The 21495-nt window shown below is 37.1% G+C and overlaps 1 protein-coding gene and 1 long non-coding RNA gene across 2 annotated transcripts in view; one reads left to right on the forward strand and one right to left on the reverse strand.

The window, feature by feature from the left end:
- The window catches only part of HMGA2 (high mobility group AT-hook 2), a 136692-nt gene that overhangs the window by 17006 nt on the left and 98191 nt on the right, over positions 1 to 21495 (reverse strand). The window lies entirely within an intron of this gene.
- LOC144577717 (uncharacterized) lies at positions 480 to 9432 on the forward strand. The gene is made up of 4 exons (XR_013522243.1): positions 480 to 863; positions 1253 to 2745; positions 6633 to 6688; positions 8174 to 9432. It is a non-coding gene; the product is annotated as an uncharacterized LOC144577717 (long non-coding RNA).

Here is a 21495-nt window from a genome sequence, read left to right on the forward strand (position 1 = left end):
TCATCAGAGCTTCTTTTTAGATGGACAAGATAAAAAGAAAATAAATGGCAAGGTACTTCTGCTCAAAGGAAAAGACATTTTTCCCTTTGACTTTAAATCACAGTAGAGAAGACGTCATCATAAAAGCCCACGTTTTGAGACGATGTTTGCTCCAGGGGGAATCAGGCCAAGAATAATGAAGATTTCTTGCCTCTTAGGACACAAAAGCATGGACTAAGAGAGGATTCATTTCCAAAGGGTCATTTGTAAGAAGAGAGCACTCTTCTTCCTCCCCCTTTTTTCCTGCTGATTACACCTGTACACATGTTTACTCCCAAACCGTTTCAAATCCACACACATTCTTGCAGGCTGACTGGTTCCTACTGCTCAGAAATCCCCCTCCTTTTTTGGCTGAGGCTCCCGCATTCATGTGACTCCTGCACACTGTGGCTCAATGAAATCTTCTGAAAGGGCTGCCAGCTCACCCAATTTTCCATGAATTAGGTCCTGACACTTCAATGAGGGGAAAGACAATGTCTGAATCTCTGCCAGCCCTGGCTCCCGGCCTAGTCCGTGTCACGGAACTTCTACCAGCTACCCTCAGACACAGCACTTCATACTTCTCAGACCACCAAACAAACAGACCCTTGAATACTTTCAATGTTGGTTGGGGTTATGGCTGCCAGGATGTTTTCCAAGCCTCTGGCACCCAATGGCTCCAGACTGTGCCGAGAAAGTTTTTGTTGTTGTTATTTTGTTTTGTTTTTATTTTTATGAATGGCTTTGGTAGAAAACGCAGACTGAAGCATAATACTACCACCATTCATAAAAAGGGAAAGGAAACAAACTGCTGTCTGGAAAGCTTTTTGGATGCCAAACAAACTGCGAGTCTCTTATCTTCCTTGAGGCATCTCTCAGCTCAGAACTAAGCGTAGATGCTTAGAAACCAGTTGCTCCTTGGGGTTCTTGGCATTAAAAACACGACTGGCCACCGTATTTTTATAAGATCTGAATAATATCAATGATGCAGATTAATCTTTTGTGTGGTTAACAGTAAATTTTCATGCACCTTAATAAATGAATAATATTTTGCACATGCATTTCCTGTATATAATCTTTTGTGTGGTTAACAGTAAATTTTCATGCACCTTAATAAATGAATAATATTTTGCACATGCATTTCCTGTATAAAAGCTAAAATCCTTTATATTTTTAACATCTGCCCCTTTGTGATTGGGAGGGCCCAGGCCTTACTGTTTTCATTTTCTCACAGGGAAACCAAGGCATAGGGAATTTACATAATCTTCTGAGATAATGTTCTAAATCTAAAACAACCTGAGTCTACTAATTCTCTTAATCCCCGATATAATGCTCTGAAGAAACCCGTCTGTTCCTTGAAAAAAAAAAGAAAGAAAAAAAAAAGTAAAACCCAGATCCAATCCAGGAGAAGCTGTACTTCCCGCTTTGATTTTCATCTCCAGATGGCTCAGCAGGGCTTAGCTCTGATTCCTCCAGGTTGCTGATGAAAAGTGAATCCCAGGGGATAAGGGTAGGGCCTGTGAAGTCCAGCTGCCTCACCTCACTTGAAGATTCTTCCTTCATTATCAACTGTGGAGGGGCTGGGTCCCTCTTAAAGGTGTGGACATCATAATGACTGTTCTAGTGAACAAATAGCAAAGTCTTTCAAGTTGTTTATTTAGACCAATCTGATGATTCCATTTCTAAGTGTGTACATAGGGAGTTTATACAATTTAGGCACTTGGTCAGCTTGGCATGCAAACCCTTCAAGGCACTGAGATTTTGAGTTCATTATGTTGAGACTATTGTAACTTTCAAGAAGCTTGTAATGAAAATCCTCTCATTTCATGTTTGCATTTAAATTTCTAAAATACAATGGAGTGAAATAGAGCAAAACATCAATAGCACCATAAACAAAATCACCAAAGGACTTTGAAGAAATGCACTGGATTCATAGATGTTAAAATAAAACTGTGTCCTGTTGCGGTGGCTCATGCCTGTAATTTCAGCACTTTGGGAGGCTGAATTGAGGGGATTGCTTGAGCTCAGAAGTTTGAGACCAGCCCTGGCAACCTAGTAAGACCTCATCTCTACTAATTAGCCAGGTGTAGTGGTGCATGCGTTAGTCCCAGCTACTTGGAAGGCTGAGGTGGGAAGATTGCTTGAGCCTAGGAGGTTGAGGCTGCAGTACGCTATGATCAAATTATTGAACTCCAGCATGGGTGACAAAGGAAGACTCTGCCTCAAAAGAAAAAAAAATGGTGAGAATTCAAAGACCCCATCAACTAAACATATCATGTGACGATTAAGAAGGGCTCTTTCTTACCACATGGATTTCAGCGAGTAGTTCTCTGCAGTCTAACCTTTAGAATGGATTAGCTCGGCCACAATTGAAAGTACAATGCTTAAGCAAATAAATATCATTGCTCACGTCTATACAAATAGCTTAGGGTACAACATGCTAGAACTGTAGAGGATAAGCAAAAGGAAAGGACATATGTTTGGATTTCTAAGGTCATGCAGCAAACCGGCATTTCTCCAAAAGGAAGAAAAAAAGTTACTGAATTTTTAAAGTCCACAGATTATTTGGGTTTTTAAGATTTTGTAGAAAAACACTTAATGGAGGAAATAGTCTGCCATTCCACCTATTTCAGAGAGTTCTTGAGCCCTCCTAAGAACACAGTCTATGGTTCCAGGAAGTCTAGGTACTTTAAAGCTGATACTCAGACAGCTAAGCCACTCCTTCTGGTAGGTATTGAAAGAAAATCCGTGCTAACAAAGGACCCAGACATTAGTAGTTCATTTTAGTACTAATCTAAACATTAAATAAAAAGAGGCTTGAGTTGAGCTTATCAACTTAATTTTTTAAAAAATTAGGCACAGTGTATGGTAAAGCAAACATGATTATTATGCAGAGGTTCTTAAGATGACCTTAGAAAGAAAGAAGCCCTTCACTGGCTCTCTGTGCAGATGAGTCTCTGGGTTTAATGTAAGCAGCAGAATTTTAATATAATTAGATCCTTTGCAACTTGTCAGCCAATAGGTGGTGATTTTGCCCACTTTGTTTTAAAATCATGTAATTTTGTTTTAAAATTATGTGACCATTGTTCAATCAGTAGGTACTTCTGTGCCCTAGCATAATCTTTTTTCATGTAGATTTCTTTCTATTCTCATTGAAATATAGTCTAAGACAGATCTAGCTATTTACTAAAAAAGAATGTAAAAACCCTAATTTCTATAAAAATTCCTCAGTGAGAGTTACATTTTGGGGGCCTTTCACACCTCACAAAATAGCATCTCACAGGACAATCTGTTATTTAAAATTCTAAGTTCAATATGGTGTCATATTAAAAATGTTTATGCAAAAGATATTTGTTTTTGAACTTCCAAAAGAGTCTTTTAGATGTAAGCAGCTCATTGAACTAGTGAGGTTTATGATCATGTTTGTATCCACATGAGTGTAGCCAGTTTTATGTCTGAACTGACAGATGAATGTATACCTACCATATGGATAACATTTCAATAAATATGTAGACCTATTATTCAATCACTTCACTGCTTTCTAGACCAAATAGACAGATTATTTATGGGAAAAATGTCCCAAAATATTTAATAAATAGACGTAGTTCAGATTCTAGACAAGTAATCATCAAATCTGTCTGTAAACACTCCAAATGGCCATGAACCATCAAGGCCAGCAGCAGCTTGACTGTGTGGTTGGGGCACATGGATGAGAGTACTTTTTGACTTGTGGTGTAAATAATAATATCCTTCTTCACCCTTTGTCCAAAGTGGTTTCAAGGTTCAAAACATCCACCTTTCTGTCTGTATAGAACATTCAACAAGATCCGCTTTCACTTATGTGCTGTGAAATATGCTGTTATCCTCAGAAATTTCACAGTGCTGTCCTGAATATATTTTCTTTGAATCTGACATTTACCTGGCTGAAGGAGGATGACCATTGTCAAGAATGTGCCTTTCCTGAAATGGTGTGATCGACATACTTGTTCATGGCCTTCCAGATTTACAGTTTTAAAGCTTCATTATTCCAAAATGTCAACATTTGTGTGGGGATCACTTTTCAAAAAATGAACTTCATGCTTTGGAAGCTTTGGACCACTTTTTTTCTAAAGCATAAGAACCTCCCCACTCCTTTTATGTTGGATCTTATGTGAAACCCTACAATAGAAAGCAGACAAAATGGTATTTCTGAGAATCGTTCACATGGCCTCCACTCCAACCCATCTCTGCCCTCCCAGAATGCCCCTGAGGCCCCTCAATGGAAATCCGGAGCTCCCGGGGAGGTCAAGTAAAAAAAAAACAAAAACTTAGGTCTAGGCATGTTAGCACATTCTTTTAGTCCCAGCTACTTGGGAGGCTGAGGCAAGAGGACTCTTGAGTCCAGAAGTTCAAGGCTGTAGCATGCCATGATCGCACCTGTGAGTAATCATTGTATTCCAGCCTGAGCAACATAGCAAGACTCTGCCTCTTAAAAAACAAAACCCTCTGATTTCTGATGCAAATCCTTCTGCAGCCCTGTATCAACAGGGCAGGTGGAGGCAGAGTCTCTTCATAGCATTCACCCCATGTGACTCATACTATCAGGTTGAGCCATATGAGCTTGCATTTTTGTAGGTCAAAACCAATCAATTATCAGCAATTTCATATGGTGTAATCCCATACAATCAAGGTAAGGTCTTTCTTGTAAGAGTCATTTTTGTGACTTGTCGTTAAGCTATATTAGCCAACAGATTTTTGTACCTTCTGCGATCCTGTACTCAATTTTCTTGCTCACTCCTCTCCAGCCTGGATCCTGCCCTTACACTTATTTTACCAAAGGCTGCCAGATTGCGGTGAAAGGAGGGATTGGCCTATATCAGGTGAGATATTCCAGTTCCTTGCTTTTGCTGTGGTTCTTCCACAGTACTAGGACTGTCTTTGTGGCCATCTGGCTAGATTCTCATACCCACTCCAAATCCAACTGAATGCTACCTCTTCATCGAAACTGGATGGCTGGCATTGTATATAACACTTCTCTTTAGCTATCCAGGGAGGGTCTAGAATGAAAACTATCACTTTGAAATAAATTTAAAATTAGCAGTCAACTCAGACACTGATCAGATATAGGAGAGTTGAGTCCCAGGTATTCTATAATAATAAGGAGTCAAAAAGTTTTAATGTACCTAAGAAATATATTTTGATAATTAGGAATTATCTGAAGTTTGAAGGATTTCTTTCAGATCGAATGTTGATATAATATTGTGAGGATGAGACTCAACTGTAGCTAGCTATACAAATCACACCTCTAGGCACCACTCTTCTTGGGTTGAAAGCTTTTCTATTTTAGTGGCTTCCTCAGTTGGGAATGAATCTGCCCCCTAGTAATGGGAGGCTTTAGTAAAGAGGAGAAACCATCTGCCAGGAGTAGTGAGTGAGAGTTTTCTCTGAACCTCGAAAAAGCCTAGATTAGTTCTTCACTTCCATTCCTTATGCCTCCTGTGTACATTTTGAGATGATTGTGCAATGTGTGTACACATGTAGCCACGGGTGGTTACAATTCAACAGTAACATCTGGCCCTTATGGTGCAAAGGAGATTTTGTAGTTCTCTGTACAAAGTCTCCTAAGAAGTGATAAATCTATGGGGGAGTTTTGGCAAAATTTCTGGAATTTCTGCTTGGTATTGTGGAAAATGGGAAGTGTTCTTTATTTTCTATTCTACTTGGCTTTGCTCTTACACTTTAATGCAAAAGACAAAACTAAGCATCATTTCAAAAGTATTTATTGGATTATTATCACAAAGTGCCCTCACTGCTTTTGGCTTCATTTCATCTGCTCAAGGATAAGAATAGCCACAAACTGCTCTAGTTAGTGTTGATTAACATCAGACTGCGCGTGTGCGGCAATGAGCCACAGCAGCTCTCATGAGAACAGACTGGAGGCGCTGATACTTTGGGGGTTTTACCTTCCCTCTGGTGTCTTTCAGACACCTTTGAAATGGAGTGAAAATATCAATGGAAAGCCCTTTAAAAGTCAGTGTCATGATTAGTTTCAAAATCCATCCTTCTGTAATCTGACCTGAAGAAGTGGTTCATTGGCTCATCAAATACCAATTGATATTTGAACTATATGACAGACAGGAACTGGGTATAGAAAACAAAGAAGAAATCTTTCAAGGAGCCCAGAGTCTAATGGGGAGACAAATGAAAAACAGACATTAGAGTATAATGTGGAATTTTAGATTAATATTTTTTTTTCTACAATGATTTTTTAAGTATGGGGAGGCATGCTCATCAAATATGGACAAGATAAATTGTAGGAAAAAGGAGATGATGATTTTCTTTATAATAGGGAAAATGAGAAAGTGGAGATAAGGTCACTGAAAAAAAATTCAAGAAGAAATCTGAAGATGAAGTAAAAGAAAAGTATCAATTTTTCCCCATCACAAAGAAATACAGTAAGAAAGAAAATTTCTTTGCTTTCACTTTGGAAAGTTAAAGATTACAATGAAGCTTAACAAATTAGAAGACAAAAGATGCAGTTTGGGGATAGTGTTGTCAAACCATGGTTAGTGTTAAGGTGATGGTCTGGTGTGCTCCTGAGTTACAGCTGTTTAACAGGCGTTTTTGTTTTATAGGAGATGGTTGTGCTTTGAGGAACATAACACAGTCTGAAGTAAACAGTCACACACAGGTGTAGTAAAGAAATACACAGTGTCAGGAGTTGACTTTTCATCTCAATTTTTATGATTCTCTAAGATTTCAGGGGAAAAATCCACTGTTAGTCAAAAAGTGGAGTGAAAATTGTAAGATTAATGTTACTTCATAGAAAAGAATGAATGTTTCAGTCCTATTTCCTTATGCTACAAGTGTTCAAACAAGAAACTCTCTCTCTCTTTCTCTCTCCCTCTCTCTCTCTATATATATACACACAGAGAAAAAGAAATATATATATATATATATATATATATATATATATATATAGAGAGAGAGAGAGAGAGAGAGAGAGAGAGAGAGATTATTGATTCTGTATGTATTTCTTTTTCTCTGTGTATGACCATTCACAAAGCTAGGTCACTTTGCATATACACATGTGCTTAAGAGCCAGCACAGGAAAATGAATAAATATTTGAACTGCTTTGGGTTTTCACAAATCAAACAGGTATGCATAGATGCTAGAGCCTAAGTTCAAATTTTAGCTGATGTCAACTTCAGCCAGATAGAAAGACTAATTGGTGTTCAATATTAGATGAAAAGGAGGCATCTATATGAAATAATGGAAATGAAATTCGATGCTATTGGAGACTACCAATAATTCATATCCAGATTTGTTGTTAATACTCCAATTATGTTGGCAATATACTTAAAAGTCCCTTTAAGATATGTATCTTCTTGCCATTTGGCCTATTACTCAGATAGTGATTATATTAAATTGGATCGGGACTTGAACTAGATATACACAATTTGACATGTAACATGTATATCTTTTCTTGTACACTTGCCCATAAGCTTAGAGAAATAATGTAATTTTAAAAACAGTTCTTATTACTATCATTCTGACTAGAGAGATTTAGAATCAATACTCAGAAAATTTCTTTGGTTTCAAGAACATTTGCCCGGTCTTAGACTAAACATTTGAAAATGGTTTTACAAAATGATTTTACTATCAAGTATTTCCCAGCAGCTATAACAGTTACACATGGAAACTGAATTTAAAAAGCTGAATCATGATTTTAGGCATTTCCTTTCCTTAAGGAAAGAGTCAGTAAATTTATTTGTAATCTCTTATGTTCTCAAGGACTACAAAGGGATAGTTTATGGGTTGAGCGCTCTATGATACTTAACTGAGTCATATCTCTCCTAGAATCCTAATTTAGCACTATTTTCTTGGCACTAGTTTAGGGCTGACTTTAGCAGTTGAGTTGTTTTCCTTGGAGGAAGCTTAATATTCAATCCGAGAAATGTTGACTATTCCCGAACATTAGCTTATATCCTCAATGTTTTTAAACAGTTGTGGAAGTGAGTTCTTTCTGCTACATTCTCATGCTTCCACAGTGACCCTGACACCCTGTTCTTTCCAGAGGATACCTTCTTCCTGGACCTTCCTTCATGATCTTCTCTGGATTGATGACCTTTCCTCAGAAGCTGTAAATTTAAAAATCTCCATTCCCTTTTTCAGAAAATCAAATATTTCATTCAGCTTGTCTCCCAAATTTACTCCATCTCAAACCAAAGTGGAGCTTCAGGCAATTGTCTTGAACTACCTAACTTAGCTGAACTTCTCTAAAATTGATGATTCTGGGATCAGCATTCTGTTAACTTAAAAACTGCTTATCTTTGTTAAGCATTGTATAGAATATTCCAGAAATCTCTCTCTGAACTTTGCTTCACGATCACATCCATGGAATCAAACATTCTTTCATTTCAAGATAAGATGACACGAGTTTTCATTTTGTTTATATCGATCATATGATAGTAATACAGTGACGCATAGTTTGTAGAGTGATTTAAAAGTGCACTGTCTGATTTAACCCTTACAACAACCATGTATTGCCATTCAGATTCACGCATGCAGACATTGAATCTAAAAGACAGTAACTGACTTGCAAAAGATTCCAAGGTCAGTATATAATAAAGCTGCAATACCAGCCCAGGTTTTATAGATCCACATCTTCTTTCCCTTTTCACTATTCTACATTGCCCCAAAAAAGAATTTTGGGCAATTATTCAGCATATTCTGTGCTTTTTATTTTCTTATGAAAAAAATCAGTGTTATATGCAACCATCCTTTTTTATCTATAAAAGTAGCATCTGTTTTTAAAAACATAATAAAAATCTAGTTTTCTAAGACTATGATTTCACTAAGAAGAAAAATGACCAAATAAGGAGAAAAACTGCATTTTAATGTAACAATTTAAAAGATCTTAGTTCAAAAGAATGTTTCTAATATATTTAAAGAACAAATCAGCATTAAAATACTATTTTTATAATAACAAATTTGCTCTGAAAGAAGTTTTCTCATCAAAAAGTTCAAGATGTGTTAGAAATATAAATAGCCTCTTGTTTCTCACGAGATTTCTATAAAAGTAGAAATCCTATCCTCCTATTTTTATTTATAGCTATATCTAGATATACTTTCTTTAATCCTTTTATTTCTATTATTCCTTGTGAAAATCCAATAGAAAAGAAATACAGGTAAGGCTATGAAAGCTAAAATATCCTTGATAAATGTCAATGACTTATTTTTGTTTTCTTCTCTCGTTTATCACTTGCTATAATATTTTATTAAGTTACAAATGTTAGCTATAAATTCCATGGTATCTATGATATAGAAAATACAGAGGCACAGTTTCCATTATCCCTAAACTTTATAATCTCATATATTACATGTTATTGTGACCAAAATATGAGGGAGAATAAAAATGCTTGCTCCCCATACAGATGCCATTCTTCCCATAATGATGTAGACTCATCTACATCATCATACCTCTCCCTTTCTCATCCGTGTGGCTTTCTACTCAAGAAGTCTTCACATCTCTTGCCTTTAATCCCCTGTCCAGTCTGGTCTCTGTGATCACTGGCTGGTGCTCTTGTGCATGTGTTCATTTCTTAAGAATGTTACTATCCATGACATTATTTTTCACTCATGGTATATAAATACATATTGCCATACAGAGGAAGTTATTTAAAACCTGTATGTGACAGGGCACTGTGGCTCATGCCTGTAATCCCAACACTTTGGGAGGCCAAGGCAGATAGATTACCTGAGATTAGGAGTTTGAGAATAGCCTGGCCAACATGGTGAAACCCTGTCTCTACTAAAAGTACAAAAATTAGCTGGGTGTGGTGGTGGGCACCTGTTAGTCCCAGCTACTTGAGAAGCTGAGGTAAGAGCATCACGTGAACCCAGGAAGCAGAGGTTGCAGTGAGCCAAGATCGTGCCACTGTGTTCCAGCCTGGGTGACAGAGCAAGACTCAGTCTCAAAACAAAACAAAACAAGCCAAAAATGGTGTGTGTGTATAATATATATATATAATATGTATAAATATTATATATATGTAAATATGTATAAATATTATATATGTGTGTGATATATGTGTGTGTTATATATTATATATTTTAAATATATTATATATTATCTAATATATATTACACACATATTTACATATATATATTACACACATATACATTATATATATTAATTATATAATATATATCATTAATATATATAATTATATTATATAATATATAATAAATATATTTAAAATATAATATAATATATATATTACACACACATATATAATATTTATACATATTTACATTAAGGCACAATTACTAGTCAAAGCTACCGATGCACCACTTAATGCTCAGAGAAGCTATGTTTACAAACGTTGAGCAGACTATACCACCAATGGAAATTTCAGGGTGAATCTTTCCAAGGCAGGGAAATTGGCCATCCACTTGACTCACTCAATCCCTACCATGCTTCTAGTATTCTGGAAGAAGTAAATATTCAAAAAAGGTTTTCAACTAATTTCTAAGTCCTCTTATTGTCTGGAAGACGACCTCCTCCTCCTCTTTTAGCTCTTCTTCCTCAAGTGCTAAGCCATACCATACCTTCCATACATCTCATAAAAGAGTGTTTGTGATAAATACTGATTCTTGGACATGACTCTTAGATTTGAGAGGCCCAGTGATCTGCTCAGGAGGCTGAGGTGAAGGAATGACTTGAATCTAGGAGTTCGAAACCAACATGGGCAATATGGCAAAACTCTATCTCTACGAGGAGGTACAAAAATTAGCTGGGTGGGGTGGCACATGCTACCCATTAGATAGTAGTAGTCTCAACTACTTGGGAGGCTGAGGTGGTAGGATCACCTGAGCCTGGGGAGGTTGAGGCTGCCATGAGCTGTGATAGTTCCACTGCACTGCAGCCTGAGTGACAGAGTGAGACCCTGTCCCTAAGTAAATAAACAAATAATTAAAAAGTATTGTCATGGGAAAAAAATGCTTACACACTTACAATTTTTTTCTCTAACAAGGCAGTTCTTAGCATGAGACAGTTACAGTTTTGGAGTTTCAAAAGTGAGCAGATGAAAATGAGTATATTTTTAAAGACATATTAAGTATGCTTTGATCTCCCCATATTTCCTGCAGATCAGTGGATGTAAGGAGGGCTAGTGGTTATCCAGTCAATTTATAAGACTGTAGCTAATGAATTTTGATGATTCTTAAATAGCCCACCAAAGAAAATCAGTCCTGTATGCGTTTGGGTAAAACAGGGAACCCCAACTCAAACTGATTTAGTAATAAGGATATTATTTGCTTAACATAATAGAAAGCCTGCAGATGATGCACCTTTAAAGTTGGTAAATTCAGTGGGTCAAGAAATGTCGCAGCTTTAGATTCTTTCTATCTTTCTGTTCTTCTAGCTGACATTTATTATCAGTCTGTTTCCCTCAGATTCACAAAATGGGTGTGGCCATTTGCAGGGGCCATTCATAGTGGCACTTCCAAAAATGCCAATGTCCAGCAGAAGGAGAGAGTCTCTTCTGACAGTCCCTGCAGATTTCACAGCCCTCCCTAACAGTCCTGACCCACCTTACAAGGGGAATGGGACCAGCACGACAATTCAAATTCCAGGACAAATCAGATTTACTCTGGGGCCATGCAGAGGGTCACTTTCTGTAATCAAAAAAAGCTGGGGAATGGATAGAGTAGCAACAGGTTTGGGTTTAAACATTTTACTGTTCTCTGTGCCGGTTTGCCTTTGAGGGTTGGTAAGAAGCACCCTCTTGACTCTGAAATCAGCAGCACAAGATTTTTCTTTGCATTGTTTGTCCAGGATGAGTGCATAAAGTTTTTGCCTTTGTCAAGTTGTTTCTGAAGACGTAGAAGAACAGCCCTCTTTGTAGAACGTACATGTTTCAGTTTTACAGTTATTATGGAGATGGTGTCAGTGGTTTTTGCTTTCCCGGTCTGTTTGGAATTTTCCTCTGGTAAATCCAGATTTGTTGACCAAAGGGTGTAGCTGTTCCTGACAGCTAGTTAATGAGTGTACCATACTGCCTAAAACCCAGCTGTAACTCATTGGTCATGTCCAAAAGGAATTCCAGAGATGGGTAGTAAATAACTAACATGAGCTTCTACCCACATTATGGAAGCCGACTAAATGTCTACTGACTTTTAATGGGAGTCAACTGCAGTTCTGCTTGGTTAAATTGAAGAAGAGCAGAACCTAGGGTTGTGCTTGGGGCCGTCTGCTGCCCAGTCATAACTATTCTCTTTGTTTCATGCCGCTCTTCCGGCTCCCTGTCAGTTCAGCAGGGGAGTATCCCACTCTAGGAACAAGTTGTCTATTGAAATGAGATGCTTGTCTCTCTGCAGATGCAGTGGTATTCAAGTCCTTGGCTCTAGATAATACACAGTTTGGTATGTCTGGGCTTGTTGCCAGATGTGCAGGTATCTCTGGTGGTAGTGGCTTTTTAAAAAACTAATTTTTTTAAATAAAGGATGTTTGTGAGGTGCTATCTCTGATTGTAGTTGCTGTTTCCAGGATATGGAAGTTACTTTGTAGTATGACAGGGGCAGCTTTTTGGCCTTGGGGAAAATTCTCCTCCAAATAACTCACTGGACTTTGTAAGGGTTAGGAGTAGGTGACATCTTGGTACCTGGTGAGTTCCATTCCCTTCATGTACAGGAAAACGAAGTTCAAGATAGTGGGGAAGTACAGGGCTTTAGGGCCAGAAGGACCTCTAAGATCAAGTATGAGACCAGGTATGCACAAGCTGTGTGAGCTGGTAACAATTTAAACTTCAGTTTTCTCAATTGTATAAAGTGGATCCTTCATTGGGTTGTTGGGGTGATTAAATATGATGAGTGCCATTAAAGTACACAGCACAATTTCTGGCTGCAAGAACTTAAGAAGCATTATTTAATAGCACTATGGAGGGTGGCGGGAATGGCATTAGTAGTCACAGTAGCATCAGTGGTCATGCAATCTTTATTGTTTATGATTTGCAGTGTTCGATATCAAAGAATGTGGTATCAGTGTGGCGAATGACTAAAGGTCTCTGTATTATCAATGTAAAACCTACACTCTCTGATTTGCAAATTGGTCACTTAAGCCTTGCCATTTCTGTGGCCTTTGGGATTCCAGTTTCAGCTGCACAGGAATATGCAGGGCAACTAGAACAGGATTTTTTATGTGCTTTGTTCACCTAACTTGAGCAGGACAATGGCAATTTCCTTTGTATTGTGTGATGCAGAGTTCATAGGCATACATTTCACAAAGATGTTATCTAGACTGATTTCCTTCATTCAGCTCTAGCCTGGCTATTTAAAGTACTTGATTTGTGGATAGGGATATCCTCCCCCCACATTCTTGTAAGGCCAAAAAAAAAAAAAAAAAAAAAAAGAAATGAATGGAACAAAAGATTTACAGAGAGAGCAAAGAACACACGCATTCATAATATTAACAAGGAACCATTACTTAATAGTAAAAGGAAAACAGCTTAATAATAGTGGCTTGCAAACTGCATCTGACCCACAGATTCCATTTGTGAATGGATCCAGCCATGTGAACATTAAAGCTATATGTTTTAGGCATGTATGAGAATTCCCTGTAGCTTTTTTTTTTTTCTCATAATATTACTGTAACAGGACGCTGCATCAAGAATGCGGTGCCTTAAGCACTTAACTGCTATCCTGCAAGACTTTACAGCTTAAAGTACTCCCTTGTTCTCCTATCTTCAAAACACCCTGGGCTGCTGGGAAAGAGATCCAGACTTTAAAATGTACTATTGTCTAAGATTGCTTTTGAAAGGAACATATATTTTATAAAATTTAATTAATGACTACCAATTACATTTCAGGATTTAAAATAAAAAAAATACTTCTTTCCTTCAAAAATTACCACTCTCTGAAAATAACTCTCAGCAAGTTACAAAATTAGAATTTCATTAAAAGCAAATTTAATTCTGTGTTTAAAGTTATGTGTTGTTTACAAGCTACCTTTAGTATGCTAAGACTGTTAAAGAGTCCAGAGATACACTTTTCTCCAAGATCACAACAGTAAGTTTTCACACTATGATGTCTGCATGTGTGTTATGCAGACAGAAAAAGAAAGCAGAATCCAAATTCCAACAGACACCCTGAGGCTACAGCGAGCATGTATGACACTGCTATTATGCAGATATTTCTGTCAAAGAAATGTCCTTTACTCAACACATCTTCAAGTAGCTACTCTATACTTAGATGACTAACAGATTATTCTCAAGCAAGTGTTAAGCAATCATCTGATAGATCACATTCAACTATAAGTTCACTGTTTAACAAGTTACAATGGTGCTAATAACTGATAACATTTCCTATATACATATAAGCTTAGAATTAAGCTAATTTTTTAACCTATTGTTTGACATTAAGTGGAACACAAAGCTAATATGGAAGAGCTTGAATGTTGGCACAGTTTAATTTTCTTGATGCTACCCTACAGATGGAACAACTACAGTATCTTGAGGATGCAAAGCCATACAGGCTCTGTCTGTTCCCTTCTACTGGGAGGCAAGAAAGCCTCTCTTTGATCTGTGGTGATAGGATTATGTAGGAGGACCCAGAAAAGCCGCTGGGCGCGGTGGCTCACGCCTGTAATCCCAGCACTTTGGGAAGCCGAGGCGTGTGGATCACAAGGTCAAGAGATCGAGACCATCCTGGTCAACATGGTGAAACTCTGTCTCTACTAAAAATACAAAAAATTAGCTGGGCATGGTGGTGCGTGCCTATAATCCCAGCTACGCAGGAGAATTGCCTGAAGCCAGGAGGCGGAGGTTGCGGTGAGCTGAGATCGCGCCATTGCACTCCAGCCTGGGTAAACAAGAGCGAAACTCTGTCTCAAAAAAAAAAAGAAAGAAAGAAAAGGAGATAGGTTTGGTTGCTCTTCAGTCCAGAAGCCATCACCACAGGCATCTGCAACTTGCTGCTCTTCACTTTCTGCTCTCACCACTGGTCAGAGAAGCCATTCATTCATTCTCTTACTCTTAAGTCCTGCAGGGTAACACCTGCTTGGCTGCCACAGAGGTGTCTGGGTCTCCTGGCACCTTTATGGATACTCACCACTCATGAAGGGTCTTCAGGGAGAAGATGAAGAAATCAACAACCAGCAGCATGAAGAATGTCAGCCTCTAGGTTGAGCAGTTTCATTCACAGTTCCTCAACCTATGTGCAAATCACTTTCAACTAGGCACTTCTATTCATGTGAAGCATCAGAACAGAACTGCCTCAGTTCTGCTCATTACAAACAGATGACACTTGTGGGTGTTCCAATGGCCTTTATAGAGAAAATGGAGGCATGATTTGGTAGAAAACAGAGGCTGAGGCTCTCAGGAAGACAGATTTTGTATTCTCTGTTTATAGCCACAACAGATAGTAAAATCACAGGAATGTAGATGGACAAGTGGGCTGGAGTATAAAAGGAACCATTCTATAGCATGAATTACAGTATTCTCCTAATGAAAAGCAAAAAGACTGAAGCACAGAAAGATGCTAATGCTATTAGAGAATATGGTCATTGCTATACAAGTAGAAAAAGCGAGCACAGGAAAATGTCATTGGATCCATGCAATACTGGTTTTATCCCACTACTCCCCTGTATTTTATCAATGGTTACAAAGTGCCACTGTTGAAAATCTGTATAAATTCGCAATTACTCAAATTCTATGGAATAATATCTCACAATGTAGCCATTTAAATCTGAATTCAAGCACTTAGAATGTATTCTCTTTAAGTGGCTCTTTTTAAGAAGATATGAGAATTCCTTATTCTCTGAGGGCTACTGTTCAGTGAATATACAAACAAATGTAAAGATTTCTGCTACTGCAAGCTGAGACAGAGAGGAGGTAAGATATGGTTGATATAGGAGTTTACAGAAGAGTTCGGTGGCTTTTTCTAAGAACTCATATCTGGGCATACTCTGTCCCAGGAGGACAATTCTGTATTACTGTTAAATTGGTCTATGTTGGCATTGCTTTCTTTACTCTATTCTGGTGTTTGTTAGTGAATTATGCCCCCTTGCTTCAAACGAATTAAGGGCAGCTTAACTCTTCTTACAAATGTAAGCAAACATTTAGTGATTAAGAAAAAATTGTCACTTTTGCTTACTGCTTGTAGAGTGCATGCCACTGTTTAAAAAGATAAAGACATTTTTGATGGATAGCTCCCATTATCTTTTATATTTATTCTTTCAGTCAACAATAATTTTAGAACAATAGACTTACCTATACATAGCTACTGAGAAAGCAAGGTATAGTTTGGTAAATTTTTTAAATAATCTTTTTATCCTTTGGCATTAATTACCTCATTCACTGAATGAATCATTCAGTATATAAATGTTGTTACAAAATGGATTTCATAAGAAATGCAATCTATTTGGCACACTATAGTGATTGTTTACACGGGATAAATTAAAGGGGTGCTTTGCAATATCGCTTATGCTTAAAGAACAAAATATTAAGGAGACTTAAAGAAAACTTACACCTTAGTTTTCTGTCTGATCAGGTATTTGTAATCTTTGGTACAATAATAAAAACAAACTTTCATGGAGTTCTGCAAAGGTCTTTCCTGTTTATCAGTGTGCATGTGAAGATACCATGTTTACGAAGCACAGGCATGTGCCCAGGTTACACTTGGCAGCTGGTAATGAATGAAGCACACATTTCAAACCTATGCTTGTCTACCTCCAAAGGCACTACTTAACCTTCACATTATACTAGATAGGAGTGTAGTGATGATAAAGAATTTGTAAGAATGCAACTCATCTCCTAAATATCCTAGCTGAACTCCTCAAAGTGATGAGGAATGCCCCTCTGTCACAGCCCAAGAATAAACTTAGCACATATAGGACAGAGGTGTAGTAAAAAAAATACAAGTTGGTGTCTGTGGTGTATTCCCAAGATGCCAAAATCACTGATGTTTTCAATGGCAGTGGCAAGAAAAACCTCATTGACTGTAGTCATTGCAATAGTTGTTTTTTAGAAAGTGAAGCCACCCTTTTGAAAGATGGCTGCTTTCTATTTTGTCTTGAACATAAATTTTGCAGACAGTGAACTTGTCACAATGCCCAGAGGGTCCTGTTGCTGCACAGCAGTTTCACAAGAAAGTGGTCAATGATTTAAAAAAAACAAAACAAAACAGCACTCTCATAGCTGTAGTACTATTCAAGGAGGGACAGGGCATCACTGCCTGACGGTAAATACATTCTACACTATTTATGACCAAATAACTCTATCTGTAATTACAGCAGTGTCAGTGATCCTATACTCAAATCAAGATGTACAGAATTGAAACTATCCTTTTAACTATCTATTGAACTTGTTTATTCATTCATTTTATTTTCATTTACTCGACATACATTCATTGAGTGCTTTTTATACACCAAGCACCAGAGTGGGTACGTAGTTCCTGGCATATAGTCAGCACTCAAGAAATGAGAAAGGAAGAAAGAATGAAAAAATATGATCTTTGCCACCTGACAAGTCTAGTGATGCTTATGTTAATGATCAAACATTATCAAGAGACACATAAAATTCCACTCAGTGAATTCATAAATGTAGTTTGAGACACAAGTATCATGCACATTGGCTGAATTTTCATATATAACCACATTAACAAAATTTGAGGTTAAAATTTGAAGGCAATAACTCAACTATCTGGAAAATGAATATCCTCTGAGATCCCAAGATTAGATGAGCATTTACAGTACCCAGTTTTAACTCCAGCTCTTACTTCTTCTTCCTTCTGGGAAGAAGAGATACAATGACAATTAATGTGAATCTTACATGAAATATAACTATCTTGATTTCTACTTCTTAAAATGCAAATGCAGCTTTCTTGTGCTCGAAAACCCTGCCCTGGAAGCCAAATATATGCTATTGAACAATTAAAGAATGAAGGTAACCAGACTATCCAAGTTTTAATACTTTACACTATTCAAATTTATTTAACTTTTTTGAGACAGGGTCTTGCTGTATCACCCAGGCTGGAGTGCAGAGGCATGATCATAGAGCTCACTGTAGCCTCAAACTCCTGGGCTCAAGTGATCCTCCTGTCTCAGCTTCCTGTCAAGTTTAAAGTATTCAGACAAACCTTCATTTCTTGGGATTGGTAGATATTTCAGTTCTCCATTGCCATTGTGGCACCCATCCACTAATAGATCCATGCACTTAGACATTTTAGAGAAAAAAGGGATATAGATGCCTAATCAGCAATTTGTATGCTAAAAATATGGTGTACATTTGGACACATCTGGATATACTGATACACACACACACATGCGCGCACGAACACACACACACACAAACTTATTTAGCTCCTGGTTTCTATCCTTGTTCCCCTGGATAAGTAAAGCAGTTATAAGCATATAAAGGACATTTATGGGAGCAAAAATCTCTTAAGTCTTTCAACATTTGATTATGTAGTTGTGAGATGATGGTTTCGGAGGGGGTAAAGAAGGAAGTTCCAAAATGTGAATGGTATTTAAATCTCTTAAATTTTTTTTTCAAAGGAAGAGAAAAAGAATGAAATTATGTTTTCCCTCTTCAACAAGATGGCTTGCAGAAGGGCTGTGGCAGAAAAATAACTTAAAAGAATATAAAGACCCAGTGACTTGAGTCCCTTTCATGAAATATGTGGGTTAAAAAAATCCAATAACCATAAAACAACCTTTTCTTTGATGCTGAACAAAAAACAAGCTTGACATTTAGTGCTGCCGAGCAAATGAATGAAAAATACAGATGTCTTTTACCTTCAGCTCAACTCAGATTTGCCATCTGAACAGCTCCATGCTTAATTTAACTCTTTGTATGACTGATGGTATCAAAGCATTTAGTTAACAGCAAAGTTTAAATTGAAACTTAAAAATATACATATTTACTTCCCTTTTTTACTGTCTTAATGAATTAGAAAATGTAGCTGCATAATATCCCTTTTCTTGCTCTCCTTCAATTACAATACTTTAACACATAAAAGCAAAATACGTATGTCTTTTCCTGGTATCGTGATCTAGTCTGATTTTTAAAAAGCAAGATATTGATGATTTTATTTAAAATGTGGGACCTTGATGCTATTTTAATTTTCCAAAGTCAGCTTATAATACCAATTTCCCCAAAGGTCAAAAACAATATATTAAGGAAATACCACCTGCTACTTAGAGCTTGCACAGGAAATTTGCATTTCCACTTTGTAATGTATTATTTGGCGGGGGAGGAAATGACAGCCTGCTTCATTATGCCAAGGCACAGAATTCCAATAGCTGCAAAGCAGCAGACAAAAGGAAAAAGAGGCTGGTGTCCATTTTTCCTACAAATATCATGGAAATTACAAATTCAGTGGGAGAGGCCAAAAAGCATGTGTTGAAAGATGCCAAGCTCAACCCAAACTCTCTCTTCTGTCCCCATGAAAAGCCAGACTTGTCTTCCAACCCACTTGAGTAGGGCTAATTCCACAGAGGGGCAGGTATGGGTCCTGGGCACATTTTTCAATCTTTTGTAAATAGTCCCTGAAGGATTAAGGTGGTGGTCATGGCCGTACCCTTTAACCCGCCTCAAAGAGTGAGAAAGAGTTCATGGAGCTTGCCTGTCCAAAGTTCAACAGACCCTTTTTGCAGTTTTATTTACACACCAAACAAGGTTGAAGATAGATTACTTCCTACTGTCTAGCTCACAGGAAAGAAGCATTCTGTTCAGATATAATGTATACATTAAGAAACAAAGGAGTTGCTGAAAGCTTCTCCTCTTGTAAGCATTCAACTACATTGGGGCTTACAACATATTCTATTCTGAAATAGGCAGCTTTTCTTGAGTGTATCATCTCTGTCCTCTTTCCTCTCATCTTTTCCAATCTTTCATGGTTTCCCTCCCTCTACAGTTCTTACTGCTATATTAAAAAAACTTCCATTCCTCGCCATATATCCCATAGTCAATGTGTGTGACAGTTAAAGCCACCTGTGTCTTGATGCATTACAAAAATGCGTTCAACTGATCAGCAGTTTTATCTGGGTAAGGGCAAACAACCAGTTTATCTAATTGTTTTCTCCAATGAGTCGACTGAATATCCTCTATAAAATGAGATATTTTCAGTTGAATTTAGTTTGAAATTGAGTAGAAATGGATATTCACCAAAGTGCTTGGCATATGGTGCTTGGTGTGCTTGAAGAATTGGTGTAAGGTTTTGTTATCTACCTGTGTAAATTAGCTACTTAAATACATATCTCTTTATAGATGAGATCACCTCTCAAGAGCCCTTCTAGCTTAAGAATTCTGAGATTCAGGGTTTAGGGCTAGGTCTTCTGCAATCTAAACACTCCCTTGTTAGATCTGCAGATTTCTAAAATACATATATATTTTAGAAATATATATCATATGTATATATATTACATATGTGATATATACATATATATGATGTATAGGTATTAGATACATATATACATACATCTCTTGAAATATCAAGTCGATAAATTTTTTTCAACTTTTTAAAACAAGAGCGAGTGTTTACAATTAGGATTATCTTCCTTTTATCTTCAAAGAGGAAAAGTATTTAAATTTTATAGTCATAATGCACTATGAGCAAACAAAAACAAAACAGTGCTTTAAAATATCAAGTATGGGAAGGCTGCAGCACTGAACTATAGAGTATGGAAACCATGAAGAAGTCTTGCTACTCAGATAAATGGCTGACAAACTTTGGCCAGAGAACAGCCCTCAGTATTTATATAGGAAGCAGCTTTGAGAGCAGAGAACTGTAGAACTTGTTTGCACAGTATCCAAACACCTATACAAAAACTTGGCCACTTCTCTGAATATCTTAAATGTGATTCTAAAAGTTTGCTGTGCATAGACCAATTCTTAAAATGGTAAGAAGATTAGAAAAATGGAAATTCCAAAGTAATATACATACATACGTATATACAGATACACTATATACACAAATATATATCCATTATTTGTATCTGTATCCTCCATATATGTGTAATCTTATATAGATATAAATACAGCCATGCACCACATGACACTTCACTCAGTGATGAACTCCTTTAAATACATATGTACATGTATATATATGTATATACATACATACATATATACACATATATGTATATGTATATATCTGTGTGTATATCTGTGTGTGTATATATATATTTGCACTTATACACACACACACACACTCACTCACACAGAGATATACACACAGAGAGAGATTAACCAATAAGCCTTTATTTTCCATGAGGACAGGTATTTGTATTACCTGAGGACAAGAGAAGTTTGTTTTAATCCAGTAAAAACGTCTGGATAGCAAAAAATACAATTAACCATAAGTCAGAATTCTGGCTTTTGAACCCATTTCCTGCTTCTAATAATTAGCTATGAGATCTTGGGCAAGTAAGTCTCTGGAACTCTCTAGGTTTCCATTTCTCCATCTCAAATGGAGATCACTGTCATAATTTGTGA

This window comes from Callithrix jacchus, chromosome 9 (assembly GCF_049354715.1).
Source record: "Callithrix jacchus isolate 240 chromosome 9, calJac240_pri, whole genome shotgun sequence".
NCBI lineage: Eukaryota > Metazoa > Chordata > Mammalia > Primates > Cebidae > Callithrix > Callithrix jacchus.